The following is a 22,585-nucleotide window of genomic DNA, read 5'->3' on the forward strand; positions in this document are numbered from 1 at the left end:
GATGCATAGGAAAATGAAGCTAATTCATACATAAAAATGGAGGCCTGAGTACATTAACTAGGACTTAATTCCCTCAAGAAATTCCAGTTGAGAGTTCTCTAGAGGGAATCAAAAGTTTTACAGGATAACTTCACAGAAACCAAGGGTAAAAGTACAGCCAGGCTTTTGGAATCTGGCATTTCCTGATGAAACAATTAGATTTATCATGTTTAACTAGGCTTATTTCAAAGAGTTATAATGCCATGAAGCAAAAGCTGGCTACTGGGGGCTCACCTGGGAGAAGACTGTTAATAGGATGATTGTGAGCTAGCCAATGTCCCGGGAAGTAAAAAAAAAAAAAAAAAAGAGAGAGAGAGAGAGAATAGAGTGTGTGCGCATGTGTGTTTGAGGGGGCTAGCTCCCCCTGTCATTTGTTGTTGATTTATATAATTTGGGAAAGGTAGGCTGATATAAATTTGTTAAGTTAAATACAAAAGTGGTTAATAGACAATTATTTTGGAGGTTTTCTTCCTATAGGACAAAAATCATTTGCATTGCTTTTGGACAATATATATACAACTTAACATGAGTATTCACAGTCTGTGCCCTAAAAAATAGTTAATGAACAAATATACATTCCTTAGGGAATTAAATAATCCTCAGGTGGGAGTGTTAGCCCATACTTCAACATGATCTTGAAAAACATCAGGCTAAAGATGGCCCTCTAGTAGGTCCAAGAATATGAACCAGTCATGACCTTTCCCTGAAACCATATTTATCCCTGTTTGTTTACCTCTAAAAATCAAATTGTCCTTGTTTACAAAAAAGAAGAAGGAGGAGGAGAAGGAGAAAAAGAAGAAGTGACCACGATGTGATGATGACAACGGTGGTGGCGGCCCACCTCATGGAGAGCCAGGTAAATGGAAGCATAGTGCCTGAGAGCTGAGAAGGTGGATGGGACTGACAAGAGGTGCCTGTGAATCCAGTGTCTGGACAGGATGAGATGATCATTGTCATTGGTATCACAAAAAACAAAAGCTACAAAGGATCACCGGCCACTGGCATACCAAGAAGCTACCCCACAAGACCGGGCAGAGGCTGCATAAGGTTGCCTGTATTGGGGCATGGCATTCTGCACCATGGCCTTCTCTGTGGTTCAGGCTGGGCAGAAAAGCTACCATCACCACACTGAGATCAACAAGAAGATCTACAAGACCGGCCAGAGCTACCTCATCAAGGATGGCAAAGTAATTAAGAACAATGCTTCCACTGATTATGATATGTCTGATGGGAGCATCAACTCTCTGGGTGGTTTTATCCACTATAGTGAAGTGATCAATGCCTCTGTCAGGCTGAAAGGCTGTGTGCTGGGAACCAAGAGTCAACAGCTTATTTTCTGCAAGTCCTCACTGGTACAGACCAAAGGACAGGCCCAGAAGACTGACCTCAGCTTCACCATTGAGGTCTTCACCACCTCAGCTTCACCACCTCATCAACACCACTTCCAAGTTTGGCTCTGTCTTATTCCAGACTGTGGAGGAGAAGAAAGCTTTCATGGGACCACTTAAGAAAGACCAAATTGCTAATGTCAGGAACAGACTGTGCAGCTGATGGCATTGCAATAAAAATTATTTTCCAGTGGAAAAACAAAACAAAAAGAAATACATTGCCAATATTTCTTCATTTATAGCTTTTTATTCTCTTCAGAGGGTCTTTAAGATGGAATTTTTTTTAGATTTTTATGATTTTTTATTAATGATGGCTTTGATTGTGGTATCTCAGAAATCTTTACCTTTTTTTTTTTTTTTAGAAATCTTTACCTTATACAAGATTACAAAGACTTTTTCCTATGATTTTCCGTAGAACTTTTATAACATTAGGTTTTATATTTATGCCCATGATCTCTTTTGAGCTACTTTTTACACATAATACACACGATTACATATCAATCAAAGGTGGGGGCAGGGGATTGTGTGCAATTTTCCCATAATACTTATTTTTTACTGTCGTCATCTCCCCACAGAATTGTTTTTCACCTTTGTCAAAAATCAACTATAAATGTTTGCATAGGTCTCTTTCTGAACTGTATTCTGTTCCATTGATGCATCCTTCTATATTACCATACTGCTCTCTTACTGAGCTCTATAATAAGTCTTCAAATTGAGTAGTACCTCTTGTTCTTTGTTATCTCTTTGTAGCATCTGTTCTTTGCTTCCATTTCTCTATTTTTTCTGACAATTTTTGGATTGTCTATTTTTAATTCCAGTAAAATAAAAATTAACTTGGAGTATTATATTAGTTTCAATGTACAATGTAGTGATTCAATGATTACATACATTACTCAGTGTTGTCCAAGTACTTTTTATGATTCACTTTTTCTCCTTTGTTAGTTAATAATATAAAAACCTTGCAATATATTTCTTCCCAGTCTTTTTTTGCTGTTGTTTTCATACATTATTTTTATGTACATTTTATACTAATACATTATTTTCTGTGTAAGCAATTATCTTTTTAACAGCATTACTGAGCTATAATTCAGATTCTGTAAGATTCACTCTTTTAAAATATCCAATTCAGTATTTTTAGTATAATCACATAATTGCTCGCCATCACTATAATAGAACTTTAGAATGCTTGAATTCCTCCCAAAAGAAACCTATACCCATTAGCTGCCCCATACCTATTCTGAGCCCTAAGCAAGTAATTTTCTGTCTCTATGGAGTCACCTCAATATATTTCATATAAATTGAGCCATACCATAAGTGGTGTTTTTTGACTGGACTCTTTCACTTAGTGTATTTTCCAAGTTCATGCATGTTGTAGCATACATCAGGACTTCATTTATCTTTATTGCCAATTGTACTCAATTCCACCTTTCAACTATTATGAAGGATGCTGTGAGGAGCATAAGTCTTCATATGGATGTATGTTTTCCTTTCTCCCAGGAAGAAATGGAACTGTCAGGTAATAAGGTAATTCCATGTTTGCTTTTTTTGAGTGTCAAAGTAGCTGCACCATCTTACATTCCCACAAGCAATATAGATTTCAATGTATCCATATCTTCTCCAGGATTTTATTATATGTCCTTTTCATTATTGCCATCCTAGTGGGTATGAAGCTTTCCAGTGTCTATTTTTTCCAATGACTAATAATTTTCAGCATCTTCTCATATGTCTATTGGCCATGTGTATATATATTTTTGGAGAAATGTCTATTCAAACCTTTGCTCATTTTTTAATTGTGTTTTCTTTTTATTATTGAACTATAGGAGTTCTTCAGATATTCAGATATTCTAGATTTAAGGCCCTTATTATTTTGAAAAATCAATTTCTAGGGTGCCTAGGTAGCTCAGTCAGTTAAGTGTTTTATTCTTGATTTCGGCTCAGGTCATGATCTCAGGGTTCTGAGAGTGAGCCCTGCACTGGGATCCATGCTAAGCTTGGAGCCTGCTTAAGATTCTCTCTCTCCCTCTCTCTCTGCCCCTGCTCCTTCCCTCTCTTTAAAAATAATCAATTTCTGTTAAAAAAAAATAAATGAAAGTTGCACTTTTGATAAGGATTACACTGAATCTGGAGTTCAGTTTGGGAGTATTGCTATCCAAACAGTAAGTCTTTCACTGCATAAATGTGAAGTGTCTTATGATTTATTTAGATCTTTAGTTTCTGAAAATGATGTTATATAACTTTCAGTGTACAAATTTTGTAATTCTGTGGTTTTATTTATTTTATTCTTTTGATGTTATTATCCATGAAATTGTTTTAATTTTATTTTCAGAACTTTTATTGCTATTTTATGCAAATATAATAGATTTTTGTGTATTGATCTATATTCTACAGCTTTGCTAACCTTGTTTATTAGCTCCAATAGTGTGCGTTCAGGTGTGCATATTCCTTAGGATATTCTATATACAAAACCATGTCATCTTCAGCAAAGATAGTCTTACTTCTTCCTTCATCATCTGCATAGCTTTTCTTTATCCTGCCTAATATAAGTGTAACATTTGTTGTGGATTTCTTGTAGATGGCCTATTTTTGTATATTGGTAAGGAAAGTCTCTTCTATTTACAGTTTATTGGGTAGTTCTTTTGTTTTGTTTGAGAGAGAGAGAGAAAGACAATGAGCAGGATTGGAGAGGGAGAGGCAGAAAGAGTCCCAAGCAGACTCTGCATTGAGCAGAGAGCCCAATGCAGGGCTCAATGTCATGACCCTGAGATCACAACCTGAGCCAAAACCAAGAGTCAAATGCTCAATCAACTGAGCCACCCAGGCGTCCCTTGAGTAATTTTGTCATTAAATTGTATTAGTTATTTCAAATGTTTTCTGCATCTAGTTAGATGATAATATGGGTTTTATCCTTTACTCAATTAATAAGATTTATTGCATTATTAGTGATTTTCAGATGTTAATCCTTGCATTCCTGAGATCAATTCCACTTAGTCATAGTGTACAACTCTTTGTATATTACTAGATTCAGTTTGATAGTATTTTTTGAGAAGTTTTAAGTGTATCTTAATATTCATAAGAAATATTGGCCTGTAAATCTGTAATGCCTTTGCTTTTGGTATACTGGTTAAAATGGTATCATATAACAAGTTAGGAAATCTTCTTTTTCTATATTTCAGAAGAATAGGTGAGCTATAGGTATTAATTCTTCTTTGAATGTTTGGTAGAATTCACCAATCAAGTTATCTGGGCCTAGACTTTCCTTTTTTAAAAATATTTTATTTATTTATTTGAGAGAGAGCACAAAAGAGAGAATGAGCAAGGGGGAGGGGCAGAGAGAGAGAGAGAGAGAGAAGCAGACTTCCTGCTGAGCAAGAAACCCGATGCTGGACTCAACCCCAGGACGCTAGAATCATGACCTGAGCTGAAGGCAGACTCTTAAGTGACTGAACTACCTAGGTTCCCAAAGGGTCTGGACTTTTCTTTGTGGGAAGCTTTTAAATTATAATGCTGGTCTATTCAACTATGTTAGGTCTTTTCATATTTTCAATGAAGGGAAGAATAGGGAATAAATATGCAATTATGTGGTCTTTAAAAATTACCTACATAATTCCCTCTTTAAAAAGATGTTTAATTTTTTAATTTTTTATTTAAATTCAATTTAATTAACCTATATTATTATTAGTTTCAGAGGTATAATTCAGTGATTCATCACTTTCATACAACACCAAGTGCTCAATAACTTCAAGTGCCCTCCTTAATGCCCATCATCCAGTTACTTCATCCCCCCACTCACCTCCCCTTCAACAACCCTGTTTGTTCCTTGTAATTAAGTCACTTATGATTTGTCTCCCTCTCTGTTTTTATATTATTTTTCCTCTCCTTTTCCTATGTTCATCTATTTTGTTCCTTAAATTCCACATATGGGTGAAATCTTATGGGACTTGTCTTTTTCTGACTTATTTTGCTTAGCATAATACCCTTAGTTCCATCCACATTGTTGCAAATAGCAAGATTCCATTCTTTTTGATGGCTGGGTAATATTCCATTGTATATACACACCATACTTTCTTTGTCCATTCATCTGTCAATGGACATCTGGGCTCTTTCCATATTTTGGCTATTGTAGACATTGCTGTTATAAACATTGGAGTGCATGTGCCCCTTTGAATCACTATGTCTGTATCCTTTGTATAAATACCTAGTAATGCAACTGTTAGGTGGTAGGGGAGCTCTATTTCTAACTTTTTTGAGGAATCTCCATACTGTTTTCCAGAGAGGCTGCAACAGGTTGCATTCCCACCAACAGTATAAGAGGGGTTCTCCTTTCTCTACATCCTCACTAACAACTGTATTTTCCTGCGTTGTAAATTTTAGCCATTCTGACCAGTGTGTGGTGGTACTCATTGTGATTTTGATTTGTATTTCCCTAGTGCTCAGTGATGTTGAGCATTTTTTCATGTGTCTGTGGCCATTTGTATGTCTTCTTTGGAGAAATGTCTGTTCATGTCTTCTGCCCATTTCTTAACTAGATTTTTTGTTTTTTGCATGTTGAATTTGCTAAGTTCTTTTAGATTTTGGATACTAGCCCTTTATTTGATAAGACATTTGCAAATATCTTCTCCCATTCTATAGGTTACCTTTTAGTTTTGGTTATTATTTGCTGTGCAGAAGTTGTTTATCTTGATGAAGTCCCAATAATTCATTTATTGCTTTTGTTTCCTTTGATTTTGGAAACATGTCATTGTTTTCTGAGATCCACTGCTTTGATGAAAAGTTGGCTGTTACTCTTATTGTGATTTTTTTTTCTTATTGCATGATGCGTCATTTGTCTCTTGCAGCTTTCAAGATATTTTATTTTTGTCTTTCCACATTTTGACTATGATGTGTCTGGATATGGATTTTTTTGCATCATTTTCCACTTAGAGTTTTTTAACTTCTAAGGTGGGTACATTATGATTTTCATTACATTTGCATAATTTTCAGCCATTATTTCTTCAAATATTTTTTATGTCTCCTTGCTCTTCTGGTATTCCACATATATGTTGATGCACTTAATGATGTCCCACACTTGTCTGAATCTGTTAACAATTTTGATTTTTTTTCTTTTCTGTTATTCACACTGCACTATCTTGGTTTATATCCATACTTATTAATTTTTCTTGTGCTTCATCAAATTTACTGGAGCTCACCAAGTGATTTTTTTTCATTGCTATTATTCAGCTTTTCAACTCAAAAATTCATTGATTATTGGGAATTTCAGATAATACGTGGTACCAATTCCAGACACTAATTTGTTCCCCACAGGAGATTGTTTTTGTTAGCCTGGTGATTTATTTGTTAAACACATTTATTTGTTAAACAAATTTTTTAAATAAAAACTAATTCTGCAAAGCCTATTGTGCACTTCTGGTATGTCTACTCAGAAAGTCTTATCTGGCTACCTACTGGTCACCAATGGATCAGCATAGCCTCTTGCTGGTCAATATTTGTGCATAAGCCATTTTAGCCAGTTCTATTTTTTCTCTTTACCACGGGAAATATATGTGGCTTGGAGCCTGCTATCTCGGTACAGATAGTATACATTTTTTTTGCCTCACGTTCAAGCAGATATTAATACCTCAGAGATTCCCTCTCTATCACTCCTGAAAGAGCACAGCCTTAGACATGCATCAGCCTTCCTGATTGCCAAGAATGATTCTGATATTATTTTAAAGCCTGAATTACTAAGAATTCCCCTTGGGTCAGAGAAGCCTATTGTGTAGTCAGTATTTGGTCAGAAGTTGGGCTAAAGCTATTTGGGACAGTGATGTTTCTATCCTAATTTGATGGACTGGTTTGCAGCTTAAGAATACTCTCAAATCTACCTTCAAATCCTTCTCTTGTTTAGGCACAGTTTAACACATGCCCACATCAGAGTTCACTGGGATCCCAGAAAGACTCTTGTCTGTTTTTGGTTCAATCTATTATCACACAGAATACGACATGACAAGGAAGCAGGTTTCTTGAATCTTAATTTGCCTCTTCATAATATTAAAAAATCTCCATAATTGTTCCTCCTTTAATATTGTCTGTGTGACTTTCCTGCTTCTGAAAATTCTTAGTGCTGTTCACTGTTCTCAAGACACATTTTAAAGTCCTTGAAAAGTGCTTACTAATTCCATTTCTGGTTACATATCCAAAACAATGAAAAGCAGAGTCTTAAAAAGGTATGTGTATACCCATATTTGTGGCAGCATTTTTCACATTAGCTGAGAGGTGAAAGCAAGGATACATTATATAGATGAATGGCTAAACAGAATGTGGTATACACATGCTAGGGAATATTATTCAGCCTTAAAAAGGAAAAGAATTATGAGGCATGCTGCAACATATGTGACCTTTGAAAACATTATGCAAAGTAAAATAAGTCAGTCACAAAAAGACAAATACTGCATGATACGACTGATAGGAGGTATCTAGTCAAATTCAGAAAAACAGAAGTAGAACAGAGTCTGCCAGGGGCTGGGGATAGATGGGAAATGGGGAATTGTTTAATAAGTACAGTTCAGTTTCGGTTTTGCATGAAGTTCTGGAAATTGTTATACAACAATGTGAATATATTTAACACTGCTCAATTATATACTAAAAATGGTTAAGATGATAAGTTTATGGTATGTGTATTTTACCACAATTAATTTTTGAAGACTTACTATATCCTTCATGATCTTATCCAGTTCCTCTGTCCAGCTTCACTTCTAGCCTTCTCGGGAACAATTCCCTGAACCCTATATGCTAGCACTCATCAGTTACATGCCATTTAGCAAACTCTCCTTGTTCTCTGCCCTAACTCCCTATAGATACCTTTGATTTTTGACTTGGCAAGTATACTTTTACTTTAATCTGCTTTAGAAACTAATTTCTTTTCATTTTGAAAAAATTTAGTTCCAGTTAGTTAACATACAGTGTTATATTAGTTTCAGGTGTACAATATAGTGATTCAACAATTCCATGCATCACTCAGTGTTCATCATGACAAGTGCACTCTTTAATCCCCATCACCTATTTCATTCATCAACAACTTTCACATGCCATTCAACTCACCCATTAAACTGTATAATTCAATGAGCTTTGAAATAATCACAGATAAGTGTAACTATCATCATACTCAATTTCAGAACATTTTCATCACCCCAAAGTGAAACCCCCTAACTTTTAGTTATCACTCTCAATCTTGTAATGCTCCAAACCCAGTTCTAGTCAACCACTCTTCCACTTTCTGTCTCTATATATCTACTTATTCTTGATATTTTATATAAGTAGAGTCGTGTAAGATATGTCTTTGGTTACTGGCTTCCTGTTGTATGTCCATATCATGGAATGTTTAGCCACAAAAAGGAATGAAGCATTGATACATTAAGACTCTTTCCTTAAAAAACATTCCTTGACAGCCCTGAAATTTGTTTAAATAATCCCCCCAAATCCTACTTCCCTCTATTTTAATCCTTAATTAGCCAGATGTTCACACTGGACTTGAATCTTTTTTGACAGCTGTAAAATTTTCTATAAGTTTATATGAACATACTGTTTTATCAGGTTTTCTTTTTTCCTCACAAGAACTCATTAGTTTAAAAACAAACAAATCAAGATTAGTGCTTCTCAATACTGACTTCACAATAAAATGTCCGAGAGAGATCTTAAAAATTCAGTACCTGCACCACAACTCAGGTCAATTATATCATAATCTCAGGAAGGAGGTCTGGGGACTGAGACTTCAGTATTGCTTTAAAATTTCCCAGCTGAAAAAAAAAAGAAAAAAAAATTTCCCAGCTGATCCACAGCCAGGATCAAAAACTACTAATTTAGACACAAAAAAGACTTAGTCATCTTCTACTACAGTATGTTGTATGTATAAATTAATAGTACTGTACTAAGGGTTGCCTAGGTGGTGGCTCAGTTGGTTAAGTGTCTGCTTTTGGCTCAGGTCCTGAGATTGAGCCTTCTATCAGCCTCACTGCTCCGCATGGAGCCTGCTTCTCCCTCTCCCTCTGCCTGCTGCTCCTCCTGCTTGTGCTCTGTCTCTCTCTCTCTCTTTCTCTCTCTCTCCGTAAAATAAATAAATAAAATCTTTTTAAAAATAGTACTGTACTGGGATGCCTGGGTGGCTCAGTGGTTGAGCATCTGCCTTTGGCTCAGGGTGTGATCCTGGAGTCCTGGAATCGAGTCCCGCATTGGGCTCCCTGCATGGATCTTGCTTCTCTCTCTGCCTATGTCTCTGTCTCTCTCTCTGTGTCTCTCATGAATAAATAAATAAAATCTTAAAAAAAAATAGTACTGTACTAATTAGGTCATGATTGATAGCATTTATTTCCCTATGATGACTTTAAATATTGTGAAATAAAACAATAACACTTTTTATAACGTAGTAAACATACTATGTGCAGAATTGTATAAAACACATCAATTTTTCTAGACACTTTTAACTTTTTGACCTTAAAGCAGAAATCTCCACCAATACTTAAATACTCACAAATCAAACACTCTGTTGCCCCTCAAAATAGAACACTTGCATGTATCTCATCTATTAATATTAGTTGTATCTCCTTCTTTTTGTATACCCAATAGAGTTTATACATCTCCTTATATGAGAAGTAAGTCAAACTGTATTCTTTAAAAGCCCATAATGCCATTAGCCAGTGGTATCTTTAGTTTTTTTTCCTTGAATATTTTATTTTTTATTTTTAAAATAAGCTGTATGCCCAATATGGGGCTTGAACTCACAACCCTGAAGTCAAGAGTCATATGCTCTACTGACTGAACCGGCCAAGTACCCCATATGTGGTATCTTTGCATTGTTAAAGTTTCTAAAGTTTCTATCAAGTATGGGAATGAATACAGCCTGCATGGAAAAGATCTTCCCTAGTTCTTCCTTTTTTTCTTTCTTTTTTTTTTAGTTCTTCCATGTTTAGAAAGGGAAACAGGAAGGTAAAATTTCAAAAGCTTCTTGGGTGTTTCTGATAGGTTTTACCAGTAGATAGCTTTTTGCCAAGAATATATTTTCAGTTTTATAAACTGACTTGTGTTCCTCATTATGAAATATTTATCTCTCATTCCAAGAAAAACCTTGCTACTGAAAGTCAAATTTTTTGATATAAAACATCTCTGACAAATATAGTTGAAGATTTAAAGTGAAGTAAAAGAGTGATTTCTATATACTCCATATATTAAAATACAACAAAATAATATTTTATCCTTACAATAATAGAGACTCCATAGGTTAAGAATTGGTTAACTACCCAGAAGGTTATAAGGAGAAGGAAGAATAACACCCATGTACTCAATTTTGTTAATAAATTTAAAGAAGAAAGATTGAATAGCACAGACAGGAAGATATTTTTAATAGTAACACCTATAAGATTCAATTTTTAAAATGAATTAAGTTGATGACCACACATTAAAATTTTCTCGTAATAAAAAGACTGATTTATGTTCATAGTAGAGATGTTCCTTCTACTTTAAGAAAAAATAAAATTACCCTCTAATGACATACAGTATAAACTTTAGACCTGGGGCATATTATGTCAAAAAATATTTTCCCTTTGATTTAAGATGATAAATATTCACAAAAGCCTAATCTTACTTGGTACTAGATATATGGAGTGCCCCTGGGCATGAACATTGTAATGCTGGAATCTCCTTCCATCCTTCTTCATTTGCTTTAGTACTTGTTAAAAAATTGAGGTAATTTACATGGAATTTGTCAATTTTGGGAAAATAAAAACTGAATCTATTCTGTCCACCTGCCCTTGAAATGTCCTTTATGAAGCCTTCCAGATCATTTCTGATGAAAGGCATCTAATAATGTTTACATTTCCTCTGGACTTTCTCTTTTATTTTAGTCCTTCATGTGCTCTCATATATTTTTTACCTCAACAGCTACATAGGAGAATAAAAGAATGATCCAAAATTTGACATTTCTCCTTTTTCCTAACCTGTATACCTTTCCAAATAGCTAATGTTACAGACCTCAGTCACATTATGCATCCCAAGTGATGCAGAGCTGGGCTCTAAACAGGTGGACACATCTGTTCCAGTCCATCAGACTTGACTTACACTGACTGTGTTCTGTAATCATTATGGTTTTTATCCCAAATTACAGTGTCAATCTGTTCAGAATTAATATGTATTACTCCACCGCTTGTTACAAAATTCTCAGTTTATTTATTGGACCAAATCCTGCCCTAATCACTTAGGCACAATTCCCACTGAAAACCTAAAAGAGAAAATGCGTATCCAGAGGTTATGTTTTCACTGCATGTCAAAAGATATTTTTGCATAAGTGGATGTTATTGCAATTCCCAATGAATGCTCTTTCTGTGTCAATAGTGAAAACTATTTAAAATTTTAGTGTGCTGGTTTAGATCATTTTTAATCACTTCTTCCAACACATGTCGTATCCCAGTGTGGATGTTCACATAATGAAGAGGGGGTTGACAAGTTATTTTCTTCACACAGAATGTAGCTTATATTTTTAATACTTGGAAAATTATAGTTTTAATTCCCTCTTCCCTTTGTGTTGGGTAGTTTTTGAAGACTAGGAGTCCTTGAAGCCACAGCTCTGTTTTATTATAACATGATGAATCATTTCACTGTGATTTTATTTCTATTTCCTCATCTATTTTCCCTGAAGCTAACTAAATACATGGGTTTTATTGAGGAGGAAAGGAGTTATTAATTCATAATTATTATGTAAAGGTTAATCTGGCCAGCATCCTCCAAACGACTTTCCCACTAGCTGATGATTTTACTCTATTTTTTTTTTTTCCTATCCTGGTGGATGTGGAGAAAGGTAAGTTTCAGAAGGCGATGAAAATTAAAAGCAAAATCTTAAAAAACAAATGGGTCAGAAATCTGATGGAAGAAAAAGACTAAATGATACACTAGAATATTAAGGTACAGTTTAAGTTTCCAAAGCCATGGAAAATAAAAAGAACAAAAAATAGCAACAACTAGTGTGTGCGATTTAAAAACAAATAAACAAACATGAATGCACAGTCCTTCATCTCCAAGGTCAGACTAAGCACGTAGAGGTAGTTGTATTACTATGTTTCTAATCAGCACTTCCACTTGCCTGCTATAGCATATGAAATGGCAATATTGCCTATGGCAATACAAATCCTATTAACTTGATGCATCATACATGAGTAAGTTATAACCCAAGTTTAAACAAGATTAGAAAAGAATGATCAGAATTCAGCGGAAGGAAGGAAGGAAAGAAGGAAGGAAGGAAGGAAGGAAAACAGGCAGGCCTCACTTCTGTGCCTCCCTTGACTTCTCCTTGGTTATAACAGGCAACACAAAGGGAAAGTTATCCCCGTGTGTTACATATTGAATGCTAGACACTGCCCAATAACCTGCCTCAGAATCTATCATGGTAACTATGCAAGGCCTGCCCAAATTATTTGAACAAATTGCTTTGCAATTATTAGATATGTTATGAGAAAGTATGAACAGCTTGACCAGCAAAATTTCAATATATCTTACCCCTCAAGCAAGACTAAAACTTAAAAATAAAACTCCAGAGACACTGACATTCTTCTCATCATATAACACATACTGGTGGAGAATAAAAAGAAGGGAAAAAAAGGACATGAATATTTGAAAAGGCCTTTTGAATCTTGCAGGCATAAAGTAGAAGTATATATCATTCTCACAGACCCAGAGTCCATGCAGATACACATTGAAAGACACGCTTTGTACCATCATCCTCTGCTGATATGTCAGAGGAAAAGCATTCATTCTCACCTTTTCAGGGTGTCTGTCATTAGGTACATTAATATGGATGAACCACCACAAAATCAAAAGGCAGTAAGAGAGGTGAGCTTAAAGGGATAAAGGCTTTAAACTGCATTTAAGTTGGACTTCAATTGAAGACTAAACTTCGGGTTTCTATAATTACTTTCCCTTCTCTACATGCCCATGAAGAAAAAAAAAATACTAATTAGATATGCTCTCAAGTCCATTTGTCAGCATTTCACTAAACATTCCTCAAGTTCTCCTACAAATGAAGGCATTGACTGATGCTGACATGGGTTGAACAAGATTTCCTTTTTTTTCTGTCAAAACATCCCTTATTTTGAAAATAGAACACAAAAGTATTTGCTTTTCCAATTCATTCTATAACTAAAAATCATGTTAACTCAAAATCAGTTCAGGAGCAAGCCAAATATATTTTATTAACATAAGAATTTACCAAAAGGTCAATGATAAGCACAGATATTTCTATAACATTGAATATTCAAAAATAGGTTTCAATTCATTCATATCCCATTTCTGCACACAGTTCAACATTTAAGTCATGACTGTACTAAATTATTCTATATATATATATACCATTTGAGAGAAAAATTTAGTCATTAAAACACTAACATTTTCTTTAGTATCTAGGCAATGAATTCAATACATAAAGAAAATGAGAGAATAGTATAATGTTATTTGAAAGGGCAACAGACCATAACTTGAGATTTTATCCTAAATTTTCCTTACATGTCAACCAAGTTACTACTGGAATTTGTAAGTCAAAATATTTTTTGTATTATCAAACCATAATAAAAGAACTCAAATTCTGCTGACCTCAAATTTACTAAAAAAAGGAAAAATAAAAAAAGAAATTTGTTTGTTCTCTTCATAACTTCTGAATCTACAGAATAGATCATCAAATGGATAGATTGTATTTAATATTTAATATAATGCCCCAGTATTTATTTTGAAGTTTCAGTCTAAAAAAATGAGGTTATTTTAAAGTCTGATCTCAAAAGCTAATTTTAACAAGATTATGGTATTACCCGGAGGTGTCTAGTAAATTATAGTATTTATATACTTGTGTCTGACACACTGCAAATTGAACAGATATAAGATATTAAATCTATATCTCCCAGATTAGAGGTTTTAGAGTAGCTTGTATTGGTCAAATGCAAAAATTTTAGATCAGTTTTAGACCATGTTTCTTAATTTTTTATAAAGAAGGGCACCTGGGTGGCTCAGTCATGGTTAAGTGACCAACTCTTGGTTTCAACTTAAGTCATGATCTCATGGTCATGAGATTGAGCACATCAGGCTCCACACTCACTGCAGACTCTGCTTGAGATTCCCTTTCTCCCTCTCCTGGCCATCCTGTTCATGCTCTATCTCTTTCTCTCATATAAATAAATCTTTTAAAAAATTTTATAAAGAAAATTTGTTACTAACTCAGTATGGGGAATCATTCCACCATGTATATTTATGCCAAATTATCAAATCGTATATCAATCAAACCTACGATATATCATAGGTTTATAGGATATATAAACCTAGGATATAGGTATCCTACGTATATCCTACGTAGGATATATCAATCGTATCAAATCAAACCTTAAATATTTTATAATTTCATCAGTCAATTACACTTCAATAAAACTGGGGGAAAACTGATTTGTTGATGATGACCTCTGCTTTAGTGAAAATTATTTTTAAATTTCCCAGGCCCTCAAAAGGAAAAAAAGTGGGAATAAATGCAATAAATAAATAAATAACACATGTAGTTAGTTTTATTTTTAAAAAACTAAAGCTTGAGGTTGACAGAATAGAATATCCATTCAAAAAATGACTTTGCAGAAAATGAAAATAAAAACTTGAAATGGGTATGTCTTGCTTTTACCTTCACCCACCCACTACCTACCCCAAGAGAGCAGACACATACATCCCTTTCAGACCAAAGTCCGATCACAACAGGCTGAAATGGCTCCCCATCTTCCTCACAGTAAAAGCCAAATTTCTGACAATGATGGCCTACTGTGCCCTCTGTCAACCTCCACCCCACTTTCACCTAAAAGACTCTTCTCCCCTCGGTGCTAGATAGCCGACCACTTTGATGATCCTTAAATATGTGCCTAGGATGTCTCCAATCTTGGACCTTCATACTTCCTGTTCTCTCCCCTGGGATTCTCTTCCCCCCAGTATTGCTATAGTTAACCACCTCACATTCTTTAAGGCTTTGCTTTTAAATATCACCTTTCAATTAGCATGTATCTTATAAAGTTAAATCCCACCCTGCTTACAAAGCCCCCTTTTCCCTGTCTAATCACTTTTTGTAGTATTATCACATTCTCATGTTTTATAGAATTTACATATTTGCTATTTTTATCCATTGTCTGCCTCTCTCCACTGCAAACACCATGAACACAGTAATTTTTTCCTCCAAGTTTTCATTTAAACTCCACCTAGTTAACATACAGTGCAATACTAGTTTCTGATATAGAGTTTAGTGATTCATGACTTACATATAAAACCAAGGACAAGAAGTGCCCTCTTTAATACCATCACCTATGTAATCCACCCCCCCCCCCCACCTCCTCTCCAGTAACCATCAGTTTGGTCTGTATAGTTAAAAGTCTGGTTTTTGGTATGCCTCTAATCCCTCATATGTTCATTTGTTTTGTATCTTAAATTCCACGTATGAGTGAAATCATATGACATTTGTCTTTGACTGATTTTGCTTAGCATAGTATTCTAGCTCTGCCCACATCATTGCAGGTGGCAAGATTTCATTCTTTTTGATGGCTGAGCAACATTCTATTGTGTATATCTACTACATTTTCTTTATCCTATACTACATTTTCTTTATCCACTCATTAGTTAATAGACATTTGGGCTCTTTCCATAATTTGGCTATAGTTGATAGTGCTGCTATAAACATTAGGGTACATGTTCCCCTTTGTTGCTTTTTTTAAGGTTTATTTTTTTTTTTAAGCCAGGATCATGCCCTAAACCAAAAGGAGATACTCAACTGCTGAGCCACTCAGGCAGCCCTACATGTGCCCCTTTGAATCAGCACTTTTGCAACCTTTGGATGCACCTAATAGTGCAATTGCTGAATCATGGGGTAGTTCTATTTTTGACGTTTTGAGGAAATTCTATACTGTTTTCCAGAGTAACTGCACCAGCTTGCATTACCACTGACAATATAGGAGAGCTGCCCTTTGTCTGCATCCTCACCAATACCAGTTGTTACTTGTATTATTGTATTATTAATTTTAGCCATTCTGACCAGTGTGATGGGATATCTCATTGTAGTTTTGATTTGTATTTCCCTGATGATGAGTGATGTTGAACATCTTTTCATGTGTCTGTTGGTCATCTGAATGTCTTCCTTGGAAAAATATCTGTTCATGTCTTCTGTCCATTTTTTTAACTGCATTATTTTTTTTGGGGGGGGTGTTGAGTTTTATAAGTCCTTTATAGATGTTGGATACTAACCATTTATCAGCTTTGTCATTTACAAATGTCTTCTCCCATTCTGTAAGTTTTCTTTAGTTTTGTTGGTTGTTTTCCTTCACTGTGCAGAAGCTTTTATTTTGATGAAGTCCCAATAGTTTTTTGTTTGTTTGTTTGTTTGCTTGCTTGCTTGCTTTTGTTTCCCTTACCTCAGGAGATATGTTTGGTAAGAAGTTGCTATGGCTGATTTCAAGAGGTTGCTGCCTGGAAGGCAGTAATTTTTGTCTTTTTTTTATTCATCTGTCCCAGGCCTATAGTAGTCACTTGATCAGTATTTGTTTGAATTTTTCAATTAAAATTGTTTTACTAACATGAATCTAAAACAGTTTATGCTAAAAACATAAAACTTTAACTTTTTCAACAGACTTTTTAATGAGTAATAATTTTAGTTTATTATTTTAGATAATATGAAGAGCCCCCATATATACTTTACCCAGCTTTCTTTAATGTTAACATTTTACATAAACTGTCAAAGCTGCTAAATTAACACTGGTTCAGAGCCACTAAACTGTATAGACTTTATTCAGATTCAGACTTTGTTCATCATTTTTTTCATTAATGTCTCTTTTCCAAGATCTAATCTAGAATACCATATTGCATTTAGTAATCATGTCAAATTGTCTCCTTCAGTATGTGACAGTTTCTGAGTCTTTCCTTCTCTTTCACGACCTTCATACTTTGGAAGAGTACTGGGCAGGTATTTTGTCCTCCGATGCTCAATTTGAGTGTGTTTGAGCTTTTCTCATTATTAGACTGGGCTTTTTGGTTAGGGGAAGACCACCACAGAAGTGAGGTATCCTTCTTATTATATCATATCAACATGATTTGTCATCAGTGACCTTAACTTTGATTACTTGGTTAATTAAGATGATGTCTGCCTGGTTTCTACACTGTAGAGTTACTATTCTTCCCTTTTAATATGCTATGCTGTGTAAGCAGTTTTAGGTCTAGCCCACACTGAAAGAGAGGGAAATTAAGCTCCATTTCCCAGACAATAAAAGTATCTACATATTATTTATAATGTCTCTCTAAAGAACAGGAATTCTTATTTATTTTATATGTCTGAACTCATGTATATATGTTTTATATTCTTTGGGTTATAATAGAATAAAATCAGTATTTATTCTGTTGTTACATTGTCCCAGCTTTGGCCTTTAGAGGGGCCCTCAAGTTTTACTTCTGTCCTTTAAATTTTTAATAAAATGTTTTTGCATCCTCTGTATATTTCTGAAAATTTCTGTGGGCTTAAATTATGATAGTCACCTTTTATTCAACACTCCCTAGAAGACTCAAAGCATGATGTTTAGTATGTCTCTCCTTCAGCTTCAGTTAGGAGAAGTTGCCACAGCACAGAGGATAACTTAGGATGAAATGTTACACAGACTTGATCTCAAAACAAAATCCCCTCAGCCGAAGCCCATGTGGATGTTTTCTCATGACTCTGCTTCTCCCCTGATGTTCTCCAATCTCCTGTGGCCTTTTGATCCCTCAAGAGTGTTCTCACATTTGTCCTCCTCTTGTAAACCTCACAATCCTGAAATATCCACTTTGTTTTTCAGGCAGTTAATTTAGCTTTGTCAGTGTTTGCAGTGACCTTACAGATAATTCCATGGGACCTTATCTTTGGCAACAAACACAAATCATCAAGGTATTTTGCTACAGAATTCAGTCTTCTTCCTTAAAGGCAGAATATATTGTGGTTAGTCTTGTGGTAGTTTGAAATATTTTTTTCTCTCTCTAATATTTACATTTTATTATATTCAGAGGGAAAAAAAAAACACTCAAGGAATCTCCAGCAAGAAGCTACAGACCTGAGACTTCCTAAAATGATTTCTAAAGAATAAAAAAATACTGTATTTTAGTGTTCTTTTACTACAGTGCTAAAGAGATAAGTTAGGAGACGAAAGTAGAAGAATGCCCTTGAAATTAGTTGTCAGAATAATTTTTTGGAAATAAAAAAATACTGCCATTATTTTAATCCATCTGTGACCTTTCACTAATTTTCCGTTCCTAGCACTGTAGCAAAATAGCATGGAAAGGGAACTTACATATACCTCAGAGAGGCCTAAATCCTTGCAAATGACATTTCCTATTTAATTCAATAGGTTTTTCCCATAAGATGGGCTGAAAGCACAGCCTGGTGGGAATATGCAATGGAACAGGCTTGGGGAAAAGTGCAGACTGAGCAAATTTCAAAGACTGATGAAATCATTTCTAGAGTAGATTATAAAAGTAAAGATCTATGGCAAGCCAAACTGGCAGAAGGAAAATAGGTCTGGGAGTGACGCCAAACAGAGTGCGTATTAAGGTGAAGATAGGGTCAACTCACAAATAAGGGAAATACAGTTTGGAACTTAAAGACTTTATGTTTTCAACATATTCGGCAAGATAGCAGGAAGTGAACTTGGAGTTAGATTTCCTCTATGAAATATTTTGGATACACTGTAAGAAGAAGCATCTGTAATCAAACAAAATACAGCATCTGGCCAGTAGTACCTACAGCAGCTTGTCCAACTTCCCACCCAAATGCCTAAGGAGTCAGAAATTACAAAAACTCACAGCCAAATTAACAAGCAAGATGGGAAACAGTCTAAGGACAGAATATGGAATAAATCCTCACTGAGACTAAAGTATTGGGGCGGGGGGAGGTTAAAAATTTATCAGAAAAAAAAAAGACAATTATCCTATGATCTCACTCCTAGGTGGGATTTAAGAAACAAAGCAGAGGATCATGGAAGAAAAGAAGAAAAAATAAAACAAGACTAAATCAGAGAGGCAGACAAATCATAAGAGACTCTAAACTCTAGGAAATAAACTGAGGGTTTTTGGAGGGGAGGTGGGAGGGGATGGGGTAATTGGGTGATGGGCATTAAGGAGGGCCCATGATATAATGAGCACTGGGTGTTATACAAGACTGATGAATTACTGACCTCTGCCTCTGAAACCAATACTACATTATATGTTAATTAATTGAATTTAAATTTTAAAAATGAATCCATGTTTTTATTTAATGAAATATTGCTGACAATCTGGAAAAAGGAAGAGAGCCAGTTCATATCCCTTCAACAGGCATCAAGCAACTGAAGTCTAGACCACAATGTGTATATATGACCTTAAAATTTTGGTAGATTGGAAAAAGTATGAAGACAGAAAGGAGAAGAGCTTGGAAACTTTTATAGAGAACTATTTACACAACAATAGTCAGAGAACATTAAGTAGACCAACCTGCCTAATGTCAAAAGTGTCAAAGTATAGAAAATGTGTAATTCTAAGTAGAACATAGAAAACTCAAGAAGGAGCTTAAAAATAAGCCAGATTTTTAAAAATGAATAAGTTACTAGAAGCAGAGGAAGGAGTCAGGATATGTACACAGAAGGAATGATGAACATAAAGACAGAGATATGGATGCAAAATGCACTGATTAAATGCAGGTGTTGTCCTCTCAGGGGTGAAGAGTTTAAAATATGTTTCAGAACCAGAGAAATAACCTGGAGTCAAAATAAAGATGACTTTGAGTATCCTAATGAAAGTTTTAGGAAAACTGTCTATGACATACAGAATGATATTGGAAAGAAGTAAGGATACAAATTAAGATTGTTTTTACTAACCAGGAACAAGGTAGTGAATAAGGTGACAGATGTCAGAAGAATTAACTGAGAGGCATCTGGGTGACTCAGTGGTTGAGCATTTGTCTTCGGCTCAGTTCATGATCCCGGGGATCCTGGGATAGAGTCCCACATCCTGCTCCCCACAGGGAACCTGCTTCTCCCTCTGCCTGTGTCCCTGCCTCTCTCCCTGTGTCTCTCATGAATAAATAAATAAAATCTTTTTAAAAAAGAATTAACTGAGTCAAATACGAACTGAAGTTTGAGTCTCAATGGCTAGAAAGATGAAGTTAGAAATAAGAGATTTGGGTTACAAAAACGAATTCCATTTATCAATGTTTAATTTTATATCCTTAAAATCTAAACCTGTAGATGTAGAACAAGTATAGGAAGACTGGATTTGAGACGTAGACTTGGAAATCACCTGCATGGACGTGATAACAGATGCTGTGAGAAGGGGAAGTAGAAGATACAAAAATAGAAGTGCTTGGGCTAAGGTTCAAAATATAAGAACCTCCAGTAGCAAGAGCAGAAAGAATGAATCTACAGGAAAGGAAAGGAGTGGAGCCCGGCTGCCTCAGTCAGGGGAGCATGGGATTCTTGATATCAGGGTTATGAGTTTGAGCCCTGTGTTGGGTGTGGGGGTTACTTAAAAAAAATAAAATCTTTAAAAAAAAAAAAAAGGAACAAAGGGGGAGGAGGGGGAGAGGGAGGAGGGGGAGGGAGAGGAGGGAAAGGGGAAGGAGGAAGAAGAGGAGAAGGAAGAGAGGAAAGGAATCTTCTTTTCTTACTGTTGGTTGCACTGATTCGTATTTCTAAGACTGGGAAAAATAGAAATGAGCAAATGAAAATCATAAAACCAAATGAAAATAAAATTGATTATTTTCTCTAAAATGTCTACTTAACAGTTGTTTGTTTTTCTTGACGTGATATTTAGAGATTCTCCATAGTTGTAGCACTCAGGATACATGTTTTATTTTGTTTTAAGTCTAAGGACATGAAATATGGATGAATGAAAGCCAAGCACTTTCCAAGACATGTGATTTGCTTGCTCCTCACAAATTAAAACAAAACTAAATAGAAATTATTGAATGTCTTCCATTAGTATAGGAAGATTCTCCTTCTGTGAGTACCCACTAAACATACCGTGAACTCACTCTAAAAAGTTCAAACACCAAGCTCACCTATTTTAGACTGATCCCCGGTCACCACATGAATACAGGGAATTTTCACTCATTCCTGAAGTGTCCTTCAGGACACTGTCGTTCCAACTTCTCCCAATGTGACTGCTGACCTGTCCTGTCCCTTTTCTTCTCTCTCTTCTTTTGTACTCCCTTTCTCCTTGCCCACCCCCATTCCTATATGAGTGCAAGCTTCTCCTCAAGTGAGAGTAATTGTTAGCAACATTTACCACCACTTTCAACCTGACCCTTTGACTATTTGAGTAGAACTTTTAATCAGTTTAAATACAATTATTCAATGAATGTGTATTCAGAATTTACTACATATGACAGGCACTACTGTTAGAGAAATACTATAGTTACTATTGCAGGCTATCCCATTTTTCTGGAATCTTGTTTAAATTATCAGATAGATATGCTTATTCGAAGGCACAAGCAACAGATAAAGAAGGCTAGACAAATCAGGATACCATCTGATGAACTACAGTTGGATGAACTTTATACTGTAAAAATGCATGGCTAACTTTTGTTTCCTAAACGTTACAGACATGAAGGGCAACATTTCATTATGAATCCCACTCATTCGAAGCCATATGTCAATAGCATGCAGTTTCTAAAATAAAAGTAGTTGTTTAAATTACGTTAATATAAAATTATTTCTGGCCTTGCTGATTATTTCTTAATTTCTTATTTTCTGTTGAATGCAAATAAAGGATTCTAAGGCATTAGCATATTCAATTCTTATAAAAAGCACAATACAATGTCTTCTTTTGCCATCAGTGGCCATTTCAAAACTTATGAGTAGATAATATAAATGTTCTAGACCCTACTGATATCTCAGATAAGCTCTTTTTCCCCATTTCCCATTGTTACAGAAAATTCTATCTGAGGAATTAAGTCATTGAAAGATTTGCTCTTTATCAATACTGAATTGTATCATCTATACATAGCTAATACTTTTCTATAAAAGAAAACTTTTAGTAACTTCCAGCTCCTATTGATTACTATTTTACATAAAGCAGGGGTATAATTATTTCATCTGAATATTTTAATCCTATTTTTATTACTAAATGTTTACCTAGTTGAT

General features: G+C 35.1%; 1 pseudogene; it reads left to right on the top strand.

The window, feature by feature from the left end:
• Positions 1-853: 853 nt before the first annotated feature.
• LOC112642466 (60S ribosomal protein L3-like) lies at positions 854-1,590 on the top strand (annotated as a pseudogene).
• The last annotated feature ends 20,995 nt before the right edge of the window (positions 1,591-22,585 follow it).

The sequence above is a fragment of the Canis lupus genome, chromosome 8 (assembly GCF_003254725.2).
Source record: "Canis lupus dingo isolate Sandy chromosome 8, ASM325472v2, whole genome shotgun sequence".
Lineage (NCBI taxonomy): Eukaryota > Metazoa > Chordata > Mammalia > Carnivora > Canidae > Canis > Canis lupus.